Source organism: Phascolarctos cinereus, unplaced genomic scaffold (assembly GCF_003287225.1).
Source record: "Phascolarctos cinereus isolate Bilbo 61053 unplaced genomic scaffold, phaCin_HiC Scaffold_4;HRSCAF=312, whole genome shotgun sequence".
NCBI lineage: Eukaryota > Metazoa > Chordata > Mammalia > Diprotodontia > Phascolarctidae > Phascolarctos > Phascolarctos cinereus.
The window spans coordinates 103,958,727-103,966,901 of NW_027555847.1; positions in this window are offsets into that span (position 1 = coordinate 103,958,727).

Sequence of the window (8,175 nt, forward strand, 5' to 3'; positions counted from 1 at the left end):
CCAAGTGCTCAGGAAGGTAATGATCAGGTACACCTGGATTGATTATAGCCCATGCCTGGACCCCAGCAGCAATGGCGTACTTGAGAAATCATTTTAAAAGTCTACCTGCTGGCTCTATTGAGAAGATGCCCATCAACTGGGGAACGGCTGAGCAAGTTGTGGTATATGAATATAATGGAATGCTATTGTGCTGTAAGAAATGATGAGCAGGCTGACTTCAGAAACACCTGGAAAGACTTGTATGGTCTGATGCTGAGTGAAGTGAGCAGAACCAAGAGAACGTTATACACAATAACAGCCGTGTTGTGCAATGACTAATATTGATAAATTTAACCCTTCTCAGCAATACAAAGATCTAAGACATCTCCAAAGGCCTCCTGATGGAAAATGTTATCCATAAAGAAGAAAGGACTATGGAGTTTGAATGCAGATCAAAGCATACTATTTGTTATTTTTTTCTTCTGTTAAGTTTTGTTTCCTCTTTCTGGTGGTTGCTCCTATTGGTTCTAATTCTTACTTACAATGTTACTAATGTGAAAATATGTTTAACAGAAACGTATATGTATAACCTATATCAAATTATGCGCCATCTTGGGGACATGGTGGGGAGGGAGGGGGAGAAAAATTTTAAACTCAAAAGCACATGGAAGTGATTATTGATAAATCAAAATAAATTAATAAAAAAAAGACATTTTCTTAAAGTTAAAAAAAAAAAGTCTATCTGCTCGAACCAGGACAACATTGTACACAATAGCAGCAACACTGTGTGATGACTAACTTTGATAGACTTAGCTCTTCTCAGCAATGCAATGATCTAAAACAATTCCAAAAGACTCATGATGGAAAATGCTATCCCCATCCAGAGACAGAACTATGGAATTTGAATGTAGATTGAAGCATAGTATTTTCTTCTTCTTTTTTAATTTGTTTTTTCTTTCTTGTGGTTTTCCCCTTTTATTTTGATTCTTCTTTCACAACATGAGTAATGTGGAAATATGTTTAATATGATTGTACATGTATAGCCTATATCAGATTGCATACTATCTTGGGGTGGGGGGAGGGGATGGAGGAGGGAAATATAGAACTCAAAATCTTATGAAAGTAAATGTTTCAAACTAAAAATATATAAATAAAAGAAAATTAAACATTTTTTTAAAAAAATCTACCTGCTCCAAAATTTCTGTGGTAGATATCATACAGCCAAAAAGAACAATGACTTTCAAGTCAGAGGATATGGGTTCCAATTCCATTTCTAATACTTATTGCCCATCTGACTTTAAGCAAGTTTTGTAATCTCCAGGGGACTCATTTTCTTCATCTATAAAATGAGGGGTTGTATTCTAATGGCCTCTGAGGTCCCCTCTGGTTCTAGATCTATGATCCAATGATCCTAAGATTCATTAGCATGTCTTCACAGTTGTTTTTGGTTAGTCATGTCTGACTCCTCGTGACTCCATCTGAGGCTTTCTTGAATACTAGAGTGATTTGCCATCTTCTTCTCTAGCTCATTTTACAGATGAAGAAACCAAGGCAAATAGGGTTAAGTGACTTACTCAGGGTCACACAGCTAGTAAGTGTCGGAGGCCAGATTTGGACTCAGTCAGTCTTCCTGACTTCATGGCCCAACACTCTATCCACTGTGCCACTTAACTGCCCCATCTTCACAGTACAATTACATTTATAACCAAAATCATGTAATGGAAAGAATGCTGTATTTATACTTAGGAAGCCGAGCTTTGCCAATTACTAGTTGTATGACCCTGGGCAAATCACTTAACCTCTTAAACCTTTCAGTTTCTTCTTCTGTAAAATATACATAATAATGCAGATTCTTGAGGAAGCTAGGTGGCATAGTGGGTAAATTACTGGACCTAGAGTCAAGAAGATATGAATGAGCTCAAATGTGACCTTAGACACTTACTAGCCATGTGACTCTGGGCAAGTCACTTCGCCTTTGTCTGTCTCTGTTTTCTTATCTGTAAAATGGGGGTAATAAGAGCACCTACCTCACAAGGTTATTGTGAAAAACAAATAAAATAATTGTAAAGCACTTAGCACAGTGGCTGGCACATAGGAAGCATTATATAAATGTTAGCTCTTAGTAGCAGAAGCAGCACCTTCATATTGTAGTTCTGGAGAAGACTTTTGAGAGTCCTTTGGATAGCAAGAAGATCAAATCAGTCAATACTTAAAGAAATTAATTCAAGCTATTTACTAGAAGGTCAAATACTGAAGCTGAACCTTAAATACTTGGTCACAAAATGGGAAGACAGAGCTCATTGGAAAAGACCCTGATGCTGGGAAAGATTGAAGGTGAAAGGAAAAGGGGACGGCAGAGAATGTGATGGATAAGGCAGTATTATGGAAACGATGAACATGAATCTTGGACAGATTTCAAGAGAAGGTGGAGGACAGAAGGGCCTGGTATGCTCTGATCCATGTGGTTACAAAGAGTTGGACATGACTGAGAGACTAAGCACAACAGTAATTGTATTATCATCATCATCATCATCATCAGTTACAGCCTACCTCAAGGGATTATCAAAAGGAGAGTGCTTTGTAAACCTTAAAATATTATATGGATTATTACAACCATTGTTAATTTTTCAAGCAAAGTTCTTTTAAGTGTACATCAAATCATAGACTACAGTATCTTTTATGTGTATTTATTGGACCTGGGGTTTTGTTGATTTTGATTATATCTCCATAATTAATGAAAACTTCCTAATGAAGAAATGTTGATATAAGTCTGAAGGTTTCCCCTGATGTAGAGAAGTCAGTGCCTTTGGCAGAGTTGCAATCTGAATCTGTGATGAATCAATCCATATAGTAAAAGCACCTTCCTTCTTTGTTTATATAATATTTTTATGCTCTTTTTTTAACATCATAATGATTTCCAAATCACTCCTTTTTTCCCCAAAAAGAACCCTCCCTTGTAACAAATATATACAGTTAAAGAGAATAAATCAATACACTGGTAATGTCTGACAGCATGTCTTTTCTATAGGAGAGGAGGGAGGCTTGCTTCCCTGTCAGTCTTCTGAAGTAATCATTAATCAATGTACTGATAAGGCTTCTGATATCTTTCAATGTTTCCTTACTTAAAAGTGTTGTTGTCATTGCATAGATTATTCTTTGGATTCTGCTTATTTGGCTCTGCATCAGTTCGTACAAGTCTTCTCAAGTTTATCTGAATTCTTGATGTTCACCACTTCATATGACACAGTAATATTCTAAAAACATCAATGTACAATTCGTTCAGCCATTTCCCTATTGGTGAGCATGACTGTTAACAGTTCTTCACTACTGCAAAAATAAATTACTGCTATAAATATTTTTCCTGTTCTTCCTTTCATCTTATGCATGTATGTATGTATGTATGTGTATATATGTGTGTGTGTGTGTATCCATATTTGAAATCTAAGTAGGATGATGAATTGTCTGTGTATCCACATCAGTCTTCTTAGATGATTCCCCTTTCTTCCTAGCATCATAATTATTTGTATGTGTGTCTCTTCAGAATTTCATTCTTAAGAGTTTTTCATCTCTCCTAAGTTGATTTCCCCTGTAGAATTTGAGGCCACAGGATTATAACTATTTTTCCTTGGATTCTTTGAAAAATGCTCTCCCCAAATCGAGGAGATATATATATAGAGAGATATAGATATATATAGATATATAGATATATCTATATATCTATATATATCTATATATATATTTAATTTTCCTTTACTCTATGCAAATCCTAAGATAAAAAGGTCCCCTTACACATCATTTCCACCCCATCAAACAGTCCCATTTTTGTAAGTGAATGACCTCTCCTTTTGTTAATTCCTCCACCTTGTGAGGAATGAAATTATCATTAAAACAAGTCAAGAAGTGATCAGCTCAGTTCTTGGTAGAGAGTTCTACCAGATGTCCAGATGACTGCAGTCTCTCATAGATTCTATATCATCCATTTGCACCAGAATTCTGTTTCTGGAACTTCTCTCTTATTTCTTCTTTCTGTCATGATACTTTGTAGCATGCAATGATGTATTACAGAATGATGTATAAACTGCCTCAGTTTCCTACTCCTGTTGATCTTCCCAAAAATGCTTCCTACCAAACTCTAATACTAATAACAAATGACATTTATATAATACCTACCTTGTGTCAGGCACTATGCTAAGTGCTTTATGAATGATATTTCATTTGATCTTCACAATAACCCTGTGAGTTAGGTGCTATTATCATCACCATTTTATAAATGAAGAAACTGAGGCAAACAGCAATGAAGTGACTTGCCCAGGGTCACACAGCTAGTAATGTATCTGAGGTCAAATTAGAATTCAAGTCTTCCTGACTCCAAACACTGTGATACATATAATCTTCTCTCTCCTCACTTCTGGTTTGGGGGATTCTTAGCTCCTTTCAAGGATGAGCTCAAGTACTAATTTCTATAAGAAGTCTTTTTCTGACTCCTCCCATAACTAGTGCTTCCCTGTCTTTGGAGCCCTGCTCCAAAATTACTTCAGACTCACTTTGTATTCACTTATATTTTGTATTCATTTATCTGTGTGTGTGTGTGTATATGTGGGGGGGGGTGGATTCTTCCATGTACATGGAAGCTCCATGAGGGCAGAGACCGTTCTTTGGTTTTTGTCTTTGTATTTCCATTGTCTAGTACAGTGTTTGGTACATAGTAGGAGTTTAATAAATACTTGAGTTGAAATAAATTGAATCAAATATATTTGGGAACTTTTCCTCTGATTTTTACCTTTGAGCTATATGCCTAGTAGTGGTATGACTGGGTCAAAGTATTTACTGACTTTTTCAATCTAATTCCAAACCGTTTTCCACAATGGCTGGACCAATTCGTAGCTACATAGAGGCTACTTGACCTGTTTTCTCACAACATTTATCATTTTCATCTTTTGTTCATCTCTGCCAGTCTCATAGGCTTCAGGTAGAACTTGAGAGATTAGTCCATTTCCCTGGACTCTCTTTTTCCTAATAATGCCAAAGTAATTTCATGGCTGCCACCCTAGTGGGTAGATGACACTACCAAACAGCTTAGACTGCATAACTGTGTCTACCTTTATTCCTCTGTCTTAGACTGAGTGTTGGCAGGTCAAAATAAGTTAGTTTCTTCTACTGGTTTCCTGTAGATTTGTTCTAAACCACAGTTGACTTTCTTTATCATTCCTTATTACATTTTCCCTCTTGTGTTCTTTGCCTCTATTTTATCTTGCCCCTGTCTTTGTGCCTTCTCTTTCTCTCCTCTATCCTTTTTTCTTCCATCTCTCGTCCTCTTTTCTTTCTCTCTTCTCTGTCTCTGTGTCTGTCTCTCTGTATCTCTGTGTCTCCCTTTTTGTCTCTGTCCCTATATCTGTCTCTGTGTATCTCTCTGTGTCTCTTTCTGTCTCTGTGTCTGTCTCTCCTCTGTCTCTCCTTACTAGATGGATTATTTTGCATTTTAATACATTAACTGCTTGTTTCTATCTATTGCATTGGTGACATTGAACATCAAGTAAACTCCTGATAATTTTAATTGGATGATTCTTCATATTCCTAAATTGTCTTGTCCATGTGATTTAGGAAATCCCCAGTCATGTGCTCTAATCTATTGTACAGTACCAAGTAGTGCTGATACTCAACAACTAAAGGATAGTGACTGCTATTATCTGCTATAAATAAACTCAGCATCATTAGCAAATGTTAGCTTATAGTCATCACTTGTATCTAGAGCATTTCTTTACATTATAAGCTGCATCTTAAATTTCCTTCACTGGTAAATTCTCTGGCTAAAGAAATCACATCTTAAATTTTGTGGCACTTTATTGTGCTAAAACATCTCAAGGGACATAAAAGTAACACTGAAGTTCAAAGTTAATTCTTCCTGCTGAGTTAATAATTAGGTAAAAAGCAACTAAAAACCGTGGAAAATAAGTGTGTCTAGAGTTTAGAACGAATGGATAAAAAGAGAAGCAATATCAACAGGCAAAACGAATTCAGAAACATTAATATATAATTGCTTACATATGTGTGTCTATGTAGGTATGTCTATATATGTATGCGTGTGTATATATGCATGTATATATGTATATATATATATATATATATGTGTATATATATATATATATATATATATATATATATATCTGTGTGTGTATGTATATATCCAACTAGACTATTACATTGGTTGAAAGAAAAATGTAAGGAAATACTTTTTGTGACCATAACTATTAACCAGCAAAGAGCCCCCAACTCAAAATCCAGTCCATAATCAATGAGGGAATTTGGGAGCCAGTGTGTGTAACTATAACTAATATGAATTTTGACAGATAACCAATGAGACAAGTTCACACACAATTGAACTTCCATGTGCCAATCAGCCTCTAAAGTTTACCCCAACTGAAGCCTATTAATCAAATGAGTTGGCGTCCCTATGAGCCCAGCCAAAAAAAAATCAATTCAGGAAAATAGAGAAGCATGGGTACAAATTTCTCTGCTCGAGAAATAAAGCCCAAGCTCTGAGAGACATGCACCATTTGATTTTGATTATCCTTTCAATCTATTAACATTCCAGAAAATCTCCTGTAAGTATATGCTCTTCACTTTGTATTCCTGAAAAGTGTAAGTTAGCAGGTCACATGTGAAAATCTAGGAAAAATCTATTTTTCAAGGACCATTTATTTAGAACTAGATGGGCCATCAAATAATAATAATAATAGTATACATGCAATGCTTATGTTTTGCCAGTGTACTACATATACATTATTTCATTTGATCCTCACAACAGCTTACAGAGATAAGTGCTATTCTTATCCCTATTTTATAGATGAAGAAACTGAGGCTAAAAGAAGTTAACTGCCTTGCCCAGGGTCACACACCTAGTAAATGTCTGAGGCAGGATTTGGACTCAATTCCTCCTGACTCCAAATCCAACATTCTCTCCATTGTGACACCTAGTTCCTTTTGGAGATCATTTAAGCTAAATCCCTCATTTTATAGAAGAATCTGAGTCCCAGAGAAGTGACATCACTTGCCCAAGGTCACACCAGTAGCAAGCAGCCATGTCAGAATTTGAATTAAGGGTGTTTTCTTTTTATTCTAAAACCATAAAACTTGAGCTGTGATATGATATGAATGTAAAGTCCAATCCCTACTCTGGGGTCCATGTGACATGACCTTTGGGTTACAGATACAAAGATCTTTGTTTATGACAAATGAATTGTGTTCTCATTTGCATATCTAACACCATTCTGCCAAACTCCATGGCAGCTTCAAATAAGCTCAAATGCTCTCCAAATTTCCTTAACCTGCAATCAAAAATGTAATCAGCATATGGTAAGTCACGAAGACAAATAAGGTGTGCAAAGGCGGGGGGTAGGGAGTAAGTATATAATACCTACTATGTGCCAAGCACTTTACAAATATTATTTCATTTAATCCTCAGAACAACCCTGAAGGAGGTGATATTATTAATTTCCATTTTACAGTTGAGGAAATTGAGGTAAATAGAGGTTAAATAACTTGCCAGAAGTCATACAGCTAGTGCCTGAGGCTAGATTTTAACTCAGGTCTTCCTGATTCCAAGCCCAGTACCCTAACCAATGTGTCATCTAGGTGCCTGTGAACATAGAGACTGGAAATGGGAAACCCCAGGGACAGCACATTAGAAAGGTCCCCTCCATGACTTAAAGCTAGCCAGATGATTGTAAAAGGGGTAAACAGTTAATTTGCCACTGTAGAAATTAGCCCCCACAATAAAGCCTCCTGAGAAAACAAATATAGGGAAGCGTATAGCCAACATGGTACAGTAAAGACAGGGACTCACTTGAGATCTCCCAAATTCCCCTCCAAACAACATTAAAACAACACCTCAAAATGAATTCTGGAACAATAGAACCAATGAAAGGACAGAGTGAAACAATTTTCCAGACCAAGACAACTTAAAAGGTCAGCAGGAAAGGTTTACCTCACTGGGGTGAGAATAGAGCACAGTCAAGCCACCCTGGCAAGCCAACAGAAGACCTTGGGGGCAACTGAATTGGCAACTGTGGCTTCCAGGCTCTCAGCCCACAGATAATAAGGATCAGAAGGAAATTATGGGGGACCCTTTGTAGGCACTACATGCAGAACTCTGTTGCATTGCCCATACACAGTTGTGGGTAACAGCACCAGGGTGAG